At 43.6% G+C, this 16,620-nt stretch overlaps 3 non-coding genes across 3 annotated transcripts; all 3 read right to left on the bottom strand.

Moving 5' to 3' along the window:
• Positions 1-2,222: 2,222 nt before the first annotated feature.
• On the bottom strand, positions 2,223-2,304 carry trnas-gcu (transfer RNA serine (anticodon GCU)). The gene has a single exon. It is a non-coding gene; the product is annotated as a tRNA-Ser (tRNA).
• Positions 2,305-5,659: 3,355 nt separating this feature from the next.
• trnat-ugu (transfer RNA threonine (anticodon UGU)) lies at positions 5,660-5,733 on the bottom strand. The gene has a single exon. It is a non-coding gene; the product is annotated as a tRNA-Thr (tRNA).
• Positions 5,734-13,593: 7,860 nt separating this feature from the next.
• On the bottom strand, positions 13,594-13,664 carry trnag-ccc (transfer RNA glycine (anticodon CCC)). The gene has a single exon. It is a non-coding gene; the product is annotated as a tRNA-Gly (tRNA).
• Positions 13,665-16,620: the final 2,956 nt, after the last annotated feature.

The raw sequence follows: 16,620 nt of genomic DNA, 5'->3' as shown, positions 1-16,620 counted from the left end.
CTTTTTTCAGAAATAATGTAAGAATCCAGCCCTATGTACACGTCTAAGATTTCACGGCATGCGACGAATTTCCTTTAAGCTGCCACCTAAATTCTGCTCAACCACAGAATTGGAGATTTATACTATTTTTCTTTGCATGTATCTATCTATCTCTGTCTGCGTTTCTTCACTTTCGCTGTTGATCCCTAATGGACTTATCAGGCTTCCTTCAACAGCCAGGTCTGCAAACCCGGGATGGGAAAAGGCTGTCAGTTCTTCGTCCAATTGTTGGATTTCGACGGGTTGTGTTTTGCTTTTTTCCGTCTCCGTTTTCGGAAAACATAAACCGAGATGGGATTTCCCCTGCTCGGCTCCCGTCACCTGCGGATAATGAGAATGAACCCGATCTATCATCCGGTCCTAATAACTGTATTCTCATTGTTTAACAATAAAATTACGGGGTTACAGTTATTTTCAGGACACATTTTAGAAATTCAGATTTATTCGAAAACTAGAAGCACGTGGGATTAAAGGGCCGGTGGTAACGTGGGCAAGTAATAGGCTGGGGGATAGGAGGCAGAGAGTAGTGGTGAACGGATGTTTTTCTGACTGGGGAGAAATATGCAGTGGAATTCCCCCAGGGGTCGGTATTAGGATTATTGCTTTTCTTGTTATATATAAATGTCTTGGATGTGGGAATAGGGAATACAATTTCGAAGTTTGCGGATGATACAGAACTTGGCAACGTAGTAAATAGTGAGCATGATAATAGCAGACTTCAGGAGGACATGGACAGACTGGTGAAATTGGCGGTCACGTGACAGATTTAACGCCGATCAGTGTGAAGTGATGCACTTTTGGAAGAAGAACATGGAGAGGCAGTATAATCTAAATGGAACAATTTATGGGGGGTTCCAAGAGCAGAGGGACCTGGGGGTTCATATTCAGAAAACAGGGCAAGTTGATAAGGCGGTTAAGAAAGCATATGGGATACTTCGCTTTGTAAATAGGGGCATTGAATACAAAAAATGGAAATCATACTAATCCTTACAAATCAGTGTTTAGGTCTCATCTGGAGTATATTGTACAGATCTGGGCACCACACTTTAGGATGAAAAGGGATTGAAGAGGATTCAGAGCAGGTTGACCTGGATGATACCAGGGATGAGGGACTTCAGTTATTTGGAGAGATTGGAGAAGCTGGGATTGTTCTCCTTGCAGCAGAGATGGTTAACGGGAGACCTAATAGAGGTATTCAAAATAATGAGAGGTTTTGAAAGAGCAAGTAGGGAGAAACTGTTTCCTCTGGCATGTGGGTTGGTAACCAGAGATCATAGATTTAAAATAATTGGGAAAAGAACTAGAGGGGAATTGAGGAGAATTTTTTTCACACAGAGGGTTGTTAAGATCAGGAACACACTTCCTGAAAGGATGGTGGAATTCGATTCCATGGGATCATTCAAAAGGCAATTGGACATAATTGAAGAGGATTAATTTGCAGTGTTATGGGGAAAAATCTGGGGTGTGGGTCTAATTTGGAAAGGTCTTCGAAAAAGCCGACACTGGCACGACGGCCGAATGGCCTCCTTCTGTGCTGTAAGATTCTATGATTCTATGATTACCTTCTGAATCATTACAATTGAAGCTATTCAGTGTTGAGCAACCAAGAAAATTATAACCGTGATATTCTGCTTCTCCATTCCCTTATGAATATCGCAGATTATACTGTCCAGGCGGGGGTGGGTCTGAATGGGGGATAGAGTGCGGAGCTTGGAATGGAAGCCCAGCAGAATGAACTTGGTCTCATCAGTTTTTGTTATTTTTCCGACCAGTTGCCCGAAGCAGGCGGTGAACCTTTTTCTCGAGAGAGGATCGTCATTTCAGTTCAGAAGGAAAAAGGTATCAAGAAAATCGCGTAAAACGCACACAGAATGATCCGGGACTTACAGCACATCCCTTTTAAACAGACACAGACACGGAATGATCCGGACATAAATCATAATTATGGGACATAAGTTTCTCTTACGTTGACCATAAGATTTACTCATTTTACAATGACACCAATGTGCACTCTGATATTTCGCGATCTCACAATCTCACAATCTCAACACCTTCCTGGAAGGAACTGTTGCTGATTTCAGCAAACAATGCAAAACCCTCCGTCTGCCGTTTCGAGAAGGATGGGACTTTGACCAGACCTTCTGGGTGGACTGAATGGGAGAAACAAAACTTAAACGCAATAACGACGAAGATGGGATTCGAACCCACGCGTGCAGAGCACAATGGATTAGCAGTCCATCGCCTTAACCTCTCGGCCACCTCGTCGCATGCGGAAACATGCGAAACCCCCTTTATTCAAAATTAAAATTCTGGCTATGTTGCCAATCTGAAATAAAAACTGTCAATGTGTATATCCTCAGCAGGTCAGGCAGAATCTTTCGACATAGAAACAGAGTTAACGTTTCAGGTCCATGACCATCACATGAGTATTCCAACTCACTCAACTTGCGCCTTGTAAATGGGTGAACGGCTTTAGGGAGTTAGAAGGTGAGTCACTTGGCGCAGAATATCCAGCCTCTGACCTGCTCTTGTCGCCACAATATTTATGTAGCTGGTCCAGTTATGTTTCTGGTTAATGGTGACCACCAGTATGTTGATAGTGGGGGATTCGGCGATGTTACTAACGAATCCCCACAGAAGAGATTTACTGTAATGATTCCAGGGATGAGGGGTATAAGTTTCATGAATAGATTGGAGAAACTGGGGTTGTTCTGCTTGGAACAGAGACGGTTACGAGGAGATTTGATAGAGGTATTCAAAATCATGAAGGATCTAGACAGAGGAGATAGAGAGAAACTGTTCCAATTGGCGGAAGGTTCAAGGACCAGAGAACATAGATTTAAGGTGTTTGGCAAAAGAACCAAAGGTGACATGAGGAAAAACTTTTCGACACAGCGAGTGTTTCGGGTCTGGAATACACCGCCCGACGGGGTGATGGAGGCAGATTCAATCATGGTGTTCAATAAAGAACTGGATAAGTATTTGAAACGAAAGAGAATACAGGTCTACAGGGATAGGGTGGGGGAGTGGGTCTGTCTGGATTGCACTTGCAGAGAGCCGGCACGGACTCGATGTGCCGAATGGCCTCTTTTCGTGCTGTGACCTTTCTATGATTCTATTCTATTTGTGGGAGGCGATGCAAAGCGACCGGAGCGTGACGTAAATCGACCTGCTCATGTACATTCCCTGATAATAAATCCTTGTGTGATGCAAAGAAGAAATTCATAATTATGGTGCATATCTTTTATATTATACTGACTGTAAGAGGTACTCGGTTCACCAGGGCGCCATTGTGCACATTGATTGATGCTTCACCTCGATCACCACTTGAAGTCCCAACACCTCCGTCCAAGAAACAGTTGGGTGGCAATCCAGACTTTGCTGAATTTTGCAAACAGGTTTAAACCAGCAATGCGGAAAAGCACTTCTTATCAAAGAATGGTTTTTGGTGAGGCGGCGAAAATGGAAGGGTGCACATATTCTGGCAGCAGTGAGATTCGAACCCTCATAATTCAGAGATGGAAACCAACATCTCAGACAGCGCAGTTATTCACGCAATTGGTAAGCCATTCAGATCGGATGACAAAGCTCATACAGCTGAAACGTTTCCTCTGGTTCTTTCACCACAGGTGCTGCCTGACCTGCTCAGCGTTTTCAGCATTTTCTGTTTTCATTTTTGTGATTTCACAATGGCTGTTTGCCTGAAAACACCCAATTTGACCCAAGGACGCAGCTCGCACTTTACTTTCCTCACGTGCTTAAAGTCTGCCGTTTCCGAACTAAATCTCCTCCACGCCGAGCTTTCAAAGGACCTTTCGCTCACGGCCAACCTCCTGTAATCGACACCTTTTCACCATTGCCGCTCTTTTCATTTCTCCTCATTCCTTTTCAATCGGACATTTCCACAGACCTATTAAGATCAAGCGGAACATTTCCGACTTTCCTGCACCGCCCAGATTGCCAAAAATGCACATTTCAGCCGTCTTTCGCAGCAATGTCTCGCCGCCCGTCTCTCCCTCACATCAACTGTTCGGGGAAAAGCGCCAACGACCATGAAAACAAAACCCAGTTCTTCAGTGAACAACCCCGTGTCACAAGATACCCCATGGAAATTTCACGGAAAAGTATGCGCTGTCCTTCCGAATGCCAGCCCTGCTTTCTTAGAGCTTGTCTCTGGAGCAGATCGAAATGTATCGACTGGTTTCAAGGCACAAATGAACATTGATGCGAACGGGACATGTGCCCCCGAGAAACAGCGGTCGATGGAGAGCAAACTTAAAGCAGAAGAATGTGAAAGTGAATGTTAGATTCGGCAAGGCCGCAGGAAAGTCTCAATGAAATAGACCATGATCGTCGAAGGAAGGAAAAGCTGGAAGAAGCGGCAGGTCTGAATTGTGGATCATCCAGCAGAGACACATGGAGAACAAAAACAGGATAAAGACAAAGGTGCTGGGGCAGAAAGAAAAAGCACGAAATAAGAGGAATGAAAAGAGAGTGAAAGAAAGAATGGGAGAGAGGGAGGTGAAAGAAAGAAAGAGAGAAAGAAAGATAGAAGGGAGAGAGAAAATCAAGCGTGCAATACTCACCCCGCAAACGGGCGCTGCTCCCAATCGGCTACACTTGGCCCCACAGACCCTCATCCCATTCACACCATCCTTCAATACACTGTCAATGTTGTGCAGTGAAACAGAGAGTTTAAAGGTATAATGACACACACACCATCCTAAAATACACTTTCAATACCTGTGCAGAGAGACAGAGAGTTTAAAGATGCAGAGATACTTACATACTATCCTACGGTACACATTAAACATCCGTGCAGTGAGTCAGAGAGTTTACAGGTACAGAGACACACAGCGTCCCACAATACACTTCAAATCACGTGCAGTGAGTCAGAGCGTTTCAGGATCTCGAGAAATTCACTTTCTTTTTTCAAAAGTGGTACATCCCAGAAGCAAGAGAGAGCGTGGGTCAGTCTCCCTCTCCTGATAGAGCTGAGGCTTGTCAGTCAAGAGTCCTCTCCTCCGTGTATTGGCCGTGGAGGAAGTGCAGAGTAGATTTAATAGAATACCTTCAGCCTGACCGAGGTTAGGCTGACTGGCCTGTAATTACTTGATCTATCCTTTTCTCCCTGTTTATACAACAGTACAACTTTAGCAGTCCTCCAATCCTTCGGCATATCACCTGTAACCAGGGAGGATTGGAAAATGATGACCAGAGCCTCCGTTATTTCCTTCCTTGCTTCTGTTAACAGCCTGGGATATATTTCATCGGGGTCGGGAGATTCAGGTGGAGTGATCTGCAGACTTCATTTTCCTCTTTGCAAAGATTTTCACCGCAGGTCAAGATCACAAGTCTCGGTCCAAATTAGGACTACTTCCGGGTTTGAACCTCAAATCGTGAATTATACCCTGACCTCAACGAGCCCAAAAACGAGAACGTTTCTTTAAGTTAACCCGTTGCTGACACATTCTATGAGAGGTCTGACTGTACACTGAAAGGGCGTTTTAGAAGAGTCAATCCAATATCAGTTTCCTCCTCAAACCTGAACAAATACCAAATCCAAAGTGCCATTTTGTCGCTTAATTCCACAAATTATGTAAAAATAATTAGTTATGCAAGGCACTGCTGGGAGTTGAACCCAGGATCTCCTGTTTACAAGACAGATGCTTTAACCAACTAAGCCACAGCGCCCATTCATGTTCGCTCAGCCCCACCTCCTCTCACTAATATCTATCAGCGATACGTCACTGTCTGTTTGGGGTTCAGACCGTTTCATCTTTGTCTGTTTGGTTTGTCCGTTCACCTGTGCATCCCGATGCTGCCTGCATATCTCGTTTTGTTTATCTTTGTGTCTCCATCAATGCGTTGATATACGGATGAGTATGTGTACTTATTTATGTTACATTAAATAAATTACCGGTTTAGACAATTCTCGCTCTGAAAGTGAAGAAATATTAAGACGAACTTTACAGCAAAGTATTGTTTATTTTGGTGCTGAAAATAAAAAACCGTAAGAGGTCCAAACAGGGAAAAGGAGATAAACCTGTTAGGGAAAAAGAGGACAACAGTCAAGATTTTTACCAGTATATTAAGTGAAAGAAGGGAGGCTTAGAGTAATGTGGGCCGCTTAAAGACAGATGGAGGTGATATTGTAATTGAAAATCATGAAATGTAGAGTTGCTAAATATTTACTTTGCTTCGTTCGTCACAGAAATAAATGAGGCTATCATATCAGAGATATGAGGAAAACTGTAAATAAATCAAGGGGTTTCAGTATAAGTAAAATAATGGCAATGGAGAAAATAATTAGATTAAAGATAGACAAATCTCCAGGACCTGATGGTTGCCATCCCAGTGGGCTGAGAGGACGAGGTGAGGAAATTGTACATGCTTTAGTCATGATCGTTCAAAATCTCTTGATTCAGGAATTGTTCCTTTGATGGAAACAATTTCAATGTCACTCCATTATTTGGGATGGGTAGCAGAGATGATGTTGGAAATTTTCGACCCATTAGTCTGACATCCGTTGTGGGGAAGTTGCCAGTATCCGTTATTAGGGAAAGAAAGATTGAGCACTTGGATAAACAGGGTAAGTCAAGTCTAACAAAACTAGTTGAACTTTATGAAGATGTAACTAACGTGGTATTTCATGGAGTATCCATGGTTGTTAAATGATATTGACTTCCAGAGGTATTCGATAAGGAACCATATAAGAGACTGTTAACGACAATGACAGTGCGGAGAATTTGAGGCAACCTAATGAAATTGGTAGGGAGTTGGTTTTCAGGTGGGAGACAGAGTCCCGGTATATAAATGACATAGACGAAGGAATAGAGAGCCGTGTATCCACGTGTGTCGCTGACACCAAGATAGGTGTCGCAGTGAGTCGTGTCGATGGAAGCATAAAGTTACAAAGGGAAATTGATAAATTAAGAGAGTTGGCAAAACTGTGGCAGATGGAGCAACATAGAATTACATAGAATGTACATCACGGAAACAGGCAATTCGGCCCAACTAGACAATGCCGGTGTTTATGCTGCAAACAAGCCTCCGCCAACCCCATTTAATCTAACCCTATGAGCAAACCCTTAGATTCCTTTCTCCTCCATTTGTTTTTCTAGCTTCGCTGTAAACGAATCCATGCTATTCGCCTAAACGACTCCTTGTGGGAGCGAATTGAACATTCTAACCACTCTCTGGGTGAATGTGTTCCTCTTGAATGCCATATTGAATTAAATAGTGACTACCTTATATTCATTGCCTCAATGATTTGGAGTCCCCACCTCCACAAATGCAAACACCTTATCTACGTCTAACCTATCAAACCCTTGCATAATCTTAAAGTCCTATATCAGGTCACCCCTCAGCCTTCTCTTTTCTATACAGAAGAGCTCCAGTCTGTTCAAACTTTCAATATGGAGAAGTGTGAGTTCATCTACTTTGGACTGAAGCAAGATAGATCAGAGTATTTTCTGAAAGGTGAGAAGCTAGGAACTGTGGAGGAGCAGAGAGATTTAGGAGTCCAAGTACAGAAATCGCTAAAAGCCAGTGGAATGGTCGAAACATTTATTTAAATGTCTCATGGGATGTTGGCCTTTATCTCAAAGAAGCTGGTATTCAAAGGGGGAGAATGTTACAGATAGAAATATCTGCTGAGACCCCATTTAAAGTACTGCATTCAGCTCTGGGCACCACACATCAGGATTGGCCTTGGAGAGGCTGCAGCGCAGATTCACCAGAATGATACCGGGGCTAAAATGGTTAAATTATGAAGACAGGTTATGCGGAGGTCGGTCCTCATTTTTCTCTTTTGGATCCGGCCCTATCCGTTTACTGTGGACGGGAGCGCGTCTGATACTAAGTCAGTCAGAATCGGATGCAAATCACATAACCGGCACAGCAGCTCTGGAATTGACGACTGGTTTCACATTGAGTCTTTTTTATGGGATAGGCTGTACATTGTTTGTATAATAATAATAAGTTTGATACAATGAAGGTTTTTTCAGTTATTTCCCATTTCCACCTACACCAGTTTTATGTAGTAACAGGTAACAATATTTAAGGGATGTGATGTACAGTGTTGGTTGAATCAGTGTAATTTAACTTGATATATTGTAGAATCTCTTGTCTATCCCAGGCTCTTACCTCAGGCTTAGATCCTCACCTAGTTTAAAACCAGTCACTCACTGATATAAATAAACCAGTAACAACCCCGAAACCTCAGCGGGTATATTTTTTCGGATACTAAGTGACGGTCCCAATTTCCACTGAAATTCTCGATCAGCAAATCCCAGAGGCTGTTTTGGGTTTGACAAACTGTGAAACAGATTGTTTTAAAAGCCGGAAAGAGGGGAAAACTGGTGGTTGATATTAAGTGTTATACATTAACTCTTTCTGTTTCCGATTTGCTATTTATCTTTGTGTGTGACTGACAGGAGCGGCTATAACGGAGCCCAGTGACTGGGGAACGAGCTGCACTGAATCATTGTCCTGTGTTACAGACCGGCTCGTTCGACCTGTTCATTTCGTCTCATCTCATTGTCAGCAAACAGGAAATTACTGAAGTTAAGGCTGGTGAATAACAGCTCGAAATATCAATCCTCTCCACCATTGGGGACAGAGTCTTCCGAAAAACAGGGATTTTCACTCATGCAAATTTCATCCACATTTTCTGCTCTTCATTTCTCTGATCTGTTTGATGCGGCTTTCCCTTCAATTCACGACTTACAGGAAAAACCCGATTTTATAGTCGATTTTCGGGTCAAGAGTTATGGTGAGATTTCAAATAATTGAAATCGACCCTTATTAACGCCAATATCGTCACCTACACGTTTGAAAAATGCAAAGCGGCTTCACTCACGGTTTTGTGCACAACTCGTTCAAAGATACTTTCGGTAATTGGAGGGTCTTTGAAGTGATGACACGAACATCACAGTTCGCGCTGCCATTTTCCTCAAGACGCTTTAGATTCATGTGGAATGATTACGGTCTGGCGTTTAAATCTGTTCCCTCTTCACAAATCCCCCTTTGAACCTGTATCCTTCAGTATTTTTGAGAACCGATACTAAATCGGTTTGCCCTGTACTGTACATTACTTTTAAAATATTACAGATAAGCAGAGCACTTGAGCTGTCACGGCTGTGACTTTGACTTATCTCCCTCTCCTCCAGATCGCCTGGACAACTGCCACTAACCACAATCTTCTGTCACACTTCTCCATCAGGAAGTTCCGAGCCTCGGTTTTCAAATGAAATAACTCCCATCTCTTCAATCAACGACAGCCCAGGGAGAGTTTCTCAGTTTCATTTCACACTTTATCCAAATCCTCCTTAAAGTACCATCAAAAATTGTCCTTTAGTTAATAATAATATAAATAAAAGTTCTTATCTTCTGGGGTTTTGTTTCAGATTCCATGACTTTGAACGGTCACTGCGGATATTTATCGAAGCGCGTCTTGATTGGACGCTTCTTGGAGAAATTGGAGAAAGATCTCGAAGCGATAATTGGGAGACGGAAAATGAAGCTGTTTGACGGGAGCACAGATGTTACCGATTGTGCGCTGCTCTTGTGGCGCAAACGGTCAGCGTGCTGTACTCTTATGATGCTCCAAAAATGCCCAGGTTGTGAGTTTTAGCCTCACCTAGAACAGTGGAACATTTTGACGGGAGTTCAAGGTTCAACTGATATGTTCCATAACGCATCTACTTCTTAGTGTTCCCACGTGGGCACTTGGGTTCCTCTGGCCTCCCGTCTTGCAATAGCAGGTGTGAGTTTACTTGTTTATAGGGGGAGAGGGGACCATTAGCGGCAGCTGATATGGCAAAGGGGCCGGTACCAGATCTTTAAATCTAAAGAACCAAACAAACAATTCTTCCTTTCGTTTAGCGGATATTCATCGGTTGGAAGTTTCGTGTGGGGAAAATTTGGAAGGGAAATCTGCTGCCTGGTGTCACTGTGTAACGGATGAAATTATTCAGTTTACAGATGTTAATACGCTGAAAGTTCGTGAGGTTTTTTCCAACTCCCGTGTGGGGCAAGTTCAGCTTTTGAGCCATTGGGTAAAGTGTTATTTTAATTGGTGCGAACGAATGACAGGACATTTGGCACAAACAAGAAGAATTGTAACCTCAAGAGTTCACTGTCCACGTTTCTCACATCATGTTCAACAGAAACAAGGATTCTCCTCAACACGTCACTGAGAATTTTCAAAAAGGGATCCTCATCATGGTTCGACGTCAACGAGGGATAATTCCGAGCACAGGAATCTGCATAATGGAAACTTTTCTAATCGCGAGTCCGGGTAGCTCAGTCGGGAGAACATCGGACTTTTAAAACCGATAATGATCTGAAGGTTCAAGGTCTGGTTCAGGCTGTAAATTTTGAAACAGCTGGCAAATTCTGTCTTTGCAGCGGAGCAACAACTGCGGGACAGGCGATGCTGCGATGTGCTGTCAAAGCTTCGGTGGTATCTTATTTCCCAGGGATGGACAGAAATGCGCTTTCTTCGGCGGCATTCGCTGCTTTCCGCCAGCAACGTGTGATTGGAGAGAGCGGGGCCGGACAGGCGGCCTGAATGTTATCGCTGTCATGGCCTCACTCAATCCGGGAGCTGGGGAACATCGAAATCGAAAAACTGATGGATGCAGTGCTGTTTCGAACTGTAGGTATTAACCGAGGCAGCGCTGCAGGATTCTTTAATGATCTCTCACAAATCAACTGAAAACAGTCGCAATTTGCAGCTTTGAGAGGGGCTTTCTGCACCGTTAGGGCAGGAAAAGGGAGTGAGGGAGAGACACTGTCGGTATCTCTGCAATGCTTGAGTTTGTGTAGAACTGTGCAGAGGTTCTATGAGGTGCTGTATTTTATTCATATTTAACTACAGAGTGAATTCTTGCTTTATTTATATTTATTAAATGTTAGTGGATCACATTTTCAAAATATTTCCGCTCGGTTTCGAACCAGGGTTATTTAGTGTGTTAGACGAACGTGATAATTAATACACAACGAAAAGTCAACTGTGTAAATGCATATCGGCTTAACTCAGGAGATACATGCCGTCTGCAAATGCTCTCAGTGCGAGAGCCGGGTCAGATTCCCGTTCAGGGAATTAAATTTTACATAATAGTTTATTGTATTAATTTAGCAAAAATCATTAAACTCTGTAAAAAGATGAATACTCGTTTTAATCGCCATTAATCAACCAGCAACATTCTGTTTCAGACTGAAGGAAATCCGAACATTTTTTTAATTCATTCATGGGATGTGGGCGTCGGTGGAAAGGCCAGCACTTATTGCCCAATCCTAATTGCCCTTGAGAAGATGGAGGTGATCCGCCTTCTTGAACCGCTGCTCTCCGTGTGGTGAAGGTTCTCCCACAGTGCTGCGAGGTGGGGAGTTCCAGGATTTTGACCCAGCGACGATGAAGGAACGGCGATATATTTCCAAGTAACTATGGTGTGTGACTTGGAGGGGGCGTGCAGGTTGCGGTGTTCATATGTGCCTTCTGCCCTTGTCCTTCCAGGTGGGAGAGGTCGCGGGTTTGGGAGGTGCATCTTGTGGATGGTACACACTGCAGCCACGGTGCGCTGGTGGTGAAGGGAGTGAATGTTTAGGGTGGTGGATGAGGTGCCAATCAAATGGGCTGCTTTTTCCTGGGTTGTGTCGAGCCTCTTGAGTGTTGTTGGAGCTGCACTCATCCAGGCAAGTGGAGAGTATTCCCTCACACTCCTGACTTATGCCTTGTAGATGTTAGAAAGGTTTTGGGGAGTCACGAGTCTCCAGTGCAATCACACCTTTCCTGTAATGTGATGACCACAACTGCACGCAGTACTCAAGTTGTGGCCTAACTAATGTTATATACAGTTCCAGCGTAACCTCACTGCTGTTACAGTCTATGCCTCGGCTAATTAAGGAAAGTATCCTGCATGCCTTTTAACCACCTTATCTACCTGTCCATCTACCTTCAGGGATCTGTGGATATGCACTCCAAGATCCCTCTGTTCATCTACACCTCTCAGTATCCTCCCAAGCAAGGTAGTTTCAGAGCAACTAATTGTGAAACGTCTTACTTGATCATACAGGTCGTCCAGACATAACCATTTGGTAAAGGGAGACGAATATTGGTGATTGGAAATAGTTAGTGTGCAAGTTGATATTGCTGTACACCTGAATAGAAAACGAGATGGGATGGACAGAAGCGGTCTGAAAGATGGCTGATCGGCTGTGGGAGACAGCGGACATTTATACTGGCTGCAAGACGTCAGCTGCAGTGGTTTGTTGTTCTCGGGGTATGATTCTCACTTTGGGGATTTTATTGATTAATGATACGAATGATGCCGGGTTCGAATCCACGACGACCCTTACAACCACAAGGCTTTTTGTGAAAAGTCACCAATTGGATTCTGATACCTTTTCAGTGTTGCTGTTGGTCGAATTGAATTATATCCAGAGCAATTTTAAGATCCAGAGGAGAGAGTACGGAACTTTCCAAGGCGAAACATATGTGAAGTAAATAAATGTCTCAAGCTGATGAGGAGATTGAAGCTCGATGTGAATTTACCTTCAGGCGGCCTCATTGATATTGGATGACAGGATAGAAAGCCACATATCCAAGTTAGCCGATAACACCAAGATGGGCAGCATTGTACGCAGTGCAGATGGAAGAACAATATTACAGAGAGACATTAACATAATAAATGAATGGGCAAAACTGTGACAAATGGATTTCAATTTAGTCCAGTGTGAGGTCATCCACTTTGGACCTAAAGATAATATTTCAGAATACTTTCTAAATGATGAAATGCTGGAAACTGGTCCAAAGGGACTTCGGGGTGCAGCTACATAGTCATTAGAATGTCATGGACAGGTGCAGAAAATAATCAAAAAGGTTAATGTAATGCTGGCCTTTATATTTAGAGGAATAGAATACTAGAGAATAGACATTATGCTACAGCTATTCAAAGCTCTGGTTAGATCACACCTGGAGTACTGTGTTCAGTTCTGGACACCGCACCTGAGGGAGGATATATTGGCTGTGGAGGGAGTGCAGTGTAGATTTACTAGAATGATACCTGGACTCCAAGGGTTAAATTCCGACGAGAGATTACACAAACTAGGGTTGTTTACCCTGGAATTTGGGAGGTTAAGGGCTGATTTTATCGAAGTTTTCAAGATATTAAGGGAATTGTTGGGGTAGATAGAGAGAAACTATTTCTGCTCGTTGGGTGCCTGGGACGAGGGGACAAAGCATCAATATTGGAGTCAGCAATTGCAGGAGTGAAGTTGGGAAACACTTCCACAAGAAAAGGGAGGTAGAAGTTTGGAACTCTCTGTGGCAAACAGCAGTTGATGCGAGCTTAATTGTTAATTTTAAACCTGAGTTTGACAGGTTTTTGTGAACCAAAGGAATTAAGGTATATGATGCTCAGGCGGTTTTCTGGATGTTGGTCACAGATCAGCCATAATCTCATTGAATTGCGGAACAGTCTCGAGGGGCAAAATGGCCGTTGCCAGTTCCCAAGTTGCTCATTGGTGCAGAAAACAAAGCGATCCTGCATTGGCCGGGAATCGAACCCGAGTCCCTCGCGTGGGAGGCGAGAATTCTACCACTGAACCACCAATGCTGGTACATCTATTAACTGCAAATGTCCACTTCCGTCTCTTCGCTCTCATAGTGAATGAAAGTAGCAATTTGAGTAAAGTTTACTTCCGGTCGAGTGTATATTGTGACGATACCGAGACAGACGATAATGTAGTTTCAGCGCAGTTCATTCTGTTAAGTGTTACTTCATATTACAAGTCGTACATTCAAAACGAATTTGATAAAGAGAGACTAATATTGTTGATATGAAATAATTGGTGTAGAATCATAGAATCATAGAAGTTACAACATGGAAACAGGCCCTTCGGCCCAACATGTCCATGTCGCCCAGTTTATACCACTAAGCTAGTCACAATTGCCTGCACTTGGCCCATATCCCTCGATACCCATCTTCCCCATGTAACTGTCCAAATGCTTTTTAAAAGACAAAATTGTACCCGCCTCTACTACTGCCTCTGGCAGCTCGTTCCAGACACTCACCACCCTTTGAGTGAAAAAATTGCCCCTCTGGATCCTTTTGTATCTCTCCCCTCTCACCTTAAATCTGTGCCCCCTCGTTATAGACTCCCCTACCTTTGGGAAAAGATTTTGACTATCGACCTTATCTATGCCCCTCATTATTTTATAGACTTCTATAAGATCACCCCTTAACCTCCTACTCTCCAGGGAATAAAGTCCCAGTCTGTCTAACCTCTCCCTGTAAGTCAAACCATCAAGTCCCGGTAGCATCCTAGTAAATCTTTTCTGCACTCTTTCTAGTTTAATAATATCCTTTCTATAATAGGGTGACCAGAACTGTACACAGTACTCCAAGTGTGGCCTCACCAATGCCCTGTACAACTTCAACAAGACATCCCAACTCCTGCATTCAATGTTCTGACCAATGAAACCAAGCATGCTGAATGCCTTCTTCACCACCCTATCCACCTGTGACTCCACTTTCAAGGAGCTATGAATCTGTACTCCTAGATCTCTTTGTTCTATAACTCTCCCCAACGCCCTACCATTAACGGAGTAGGTCCTGGCCCGATTCGATCTACCAAAATGCATCACCTCACATTTATCTAAATTAAACTCCATCTGCCATTCATCGGCCCACTGGCCCAATTTATCAAGATCCCGTTGCAATCCTAGATAACCTTCTTCACTATCCACAATGCCACCAATCTTGGTGTCATCTGCAAACTTACTAACCATGCCTCCTAAATTCTCATCCAAATCATTAATATAAATAACAAATAACAGCGGACCCAGCACCGATACCTGAGGCACACCGCTGGACACAGGCATCCAGTTTGAAAAACAACCCTCGACAACCACCCTCTGTCTTCTGTCGTCAAGCCAATTTTGTATCCAATTGGCTACCTCACCTTGGATCCCATGAGATTTAACCTTATGTAACAACCTACCATGCGGTACCTTGTCAAATGCTTTGCTGAAGTCCATGTAGACCACGTCTACTGCACAGCCCTCATCTATCTTCTTGGTTACCCCTTCAAAAAACTCAATCAAATTCGTGAGACATGATTTTCCTCTCACAAAACCATGCTGACTGTTCCTAATTAGTCCCTGCCTCTCCAAATGCCTGTAGATTCTGTCCCTCAGAATACCCTCTAACAACTTACCCACTACAGATGTCAGGCTCACTGGTCTGTAGTTCCCAGGCTTTTCCCTGCCGCCCTTCTTAAACAAAGGCACAACATTTGCTACCCTCCAATCTTCAGGCACCTCACCTGTAGCGGTGGATGATTCAAATATCTCTGCTAGGGGACCCGCAATTTCCTCCCTAACCTCCCATAACGTCCTGGGATACATTTCATCAGGTCCCGGAGATTTATCTACCTTGATGCGCGTTAAGACTTCCAGCACCTCCCTCTCTGTAATATGTACACTCCTCAAGACATCACTATTTATTTCCCCAAGTTCCCTAACATCCATGCCTTTCTCAACCGTAAATACCGATGTGAAATATTCATTCAGGATCTCACCCATCTCTTGTGGTTCCGCACATAGATGACCTTGTCGATCCTTAAGAGGCCCTACTCTCTCCCTAGTTACCCTTTTGCCCTTTATGTATTTGTAGAAGCTCTTTGGATTCACCTTTGCCTGATCTGCCAAAGCAATCTCATATCCCCTTTTTGCCCTCCTGATTTCTCTCTTAACTCTACTCCGGCAATCTCTATACTCTTCAAGGGATCCACTTGATCCCAGCTGCCTATGCATGTCATATGCCTCCTTCTTATTTTTGACTAGTGCCTCAATCTCCCGAGTCATCCAAGGTTCCCTACTTCTACCAGCCTTGCCCTTCACTTTATAAGGAATGTGCTTACCCTGAACCCTGGTTAACACACTTTTGAAAGCCTCCCACTTACCAGACGTCCCTTTGCCTGCCAACAGACTCTCCCAATCAACTTCTGAAAGTTCCTGTCTAATACCATCAAAATTGGCCTTTCCCCAATTTAGAATTTTAACTTTTGGGCCAGACCTATCCTTCTCCATAGCTATCTTAAAACTAATGGAATTATGATCACTGGTCCCAAAGTGATCCCTCACTAACACTTCTGTCACCTGCCCTTCCTTATTTCCCAAGAGGAGGTCAAGTTTTGCCCCCTCTCTAGTCGGGCCATCCACATACTGAATGAGAAATTCCTCCTGAATACACTCAACAAATTTCTCTCCATCCAAGCCCCTAATGCTATGGCTGTCCCAGTCAATGTTGGGAAAGTTAAAGTCCCCTACTATTACCACCCTATTTTTCTTGCAGCTGTCTGTAATCTCCTTACATATTTGCTCCTCAATTTCCCGTTGACTATTTGGGGGTCTGTAGTACAATCCTATCAAAGTGATCTCTCCCTTCTTATTTTTCAGTTCTACCCATATGGACTCAGTGGGCGAACCCTCGGATATATCCCCTCTCACTACTGCCGTGATGTTCTCCCTAATCAAGAACGCAACTCCCCCTCCTCTCTTACCTCCTG

The sequence above is a fragment of the Heptranchias perlo genome, chromosome 20 (genome assembly GCF_035084215.1).
Source record: "Heptranchias perlo isolate sHepPer1 chromosome 20, sHepPer1.hap1, whole genome shotgun sequence".
Classification (NCBI taxonomy): Eukaryota; Metazoa; Chordata; class Chondrichthyes; order Hexanchiformes; family Hexanchidae; genus Heptranchias; species Heptranchias perlo.
This window is presented reverse-complemented; position numbering and strand designations above follow the sequence as displayed.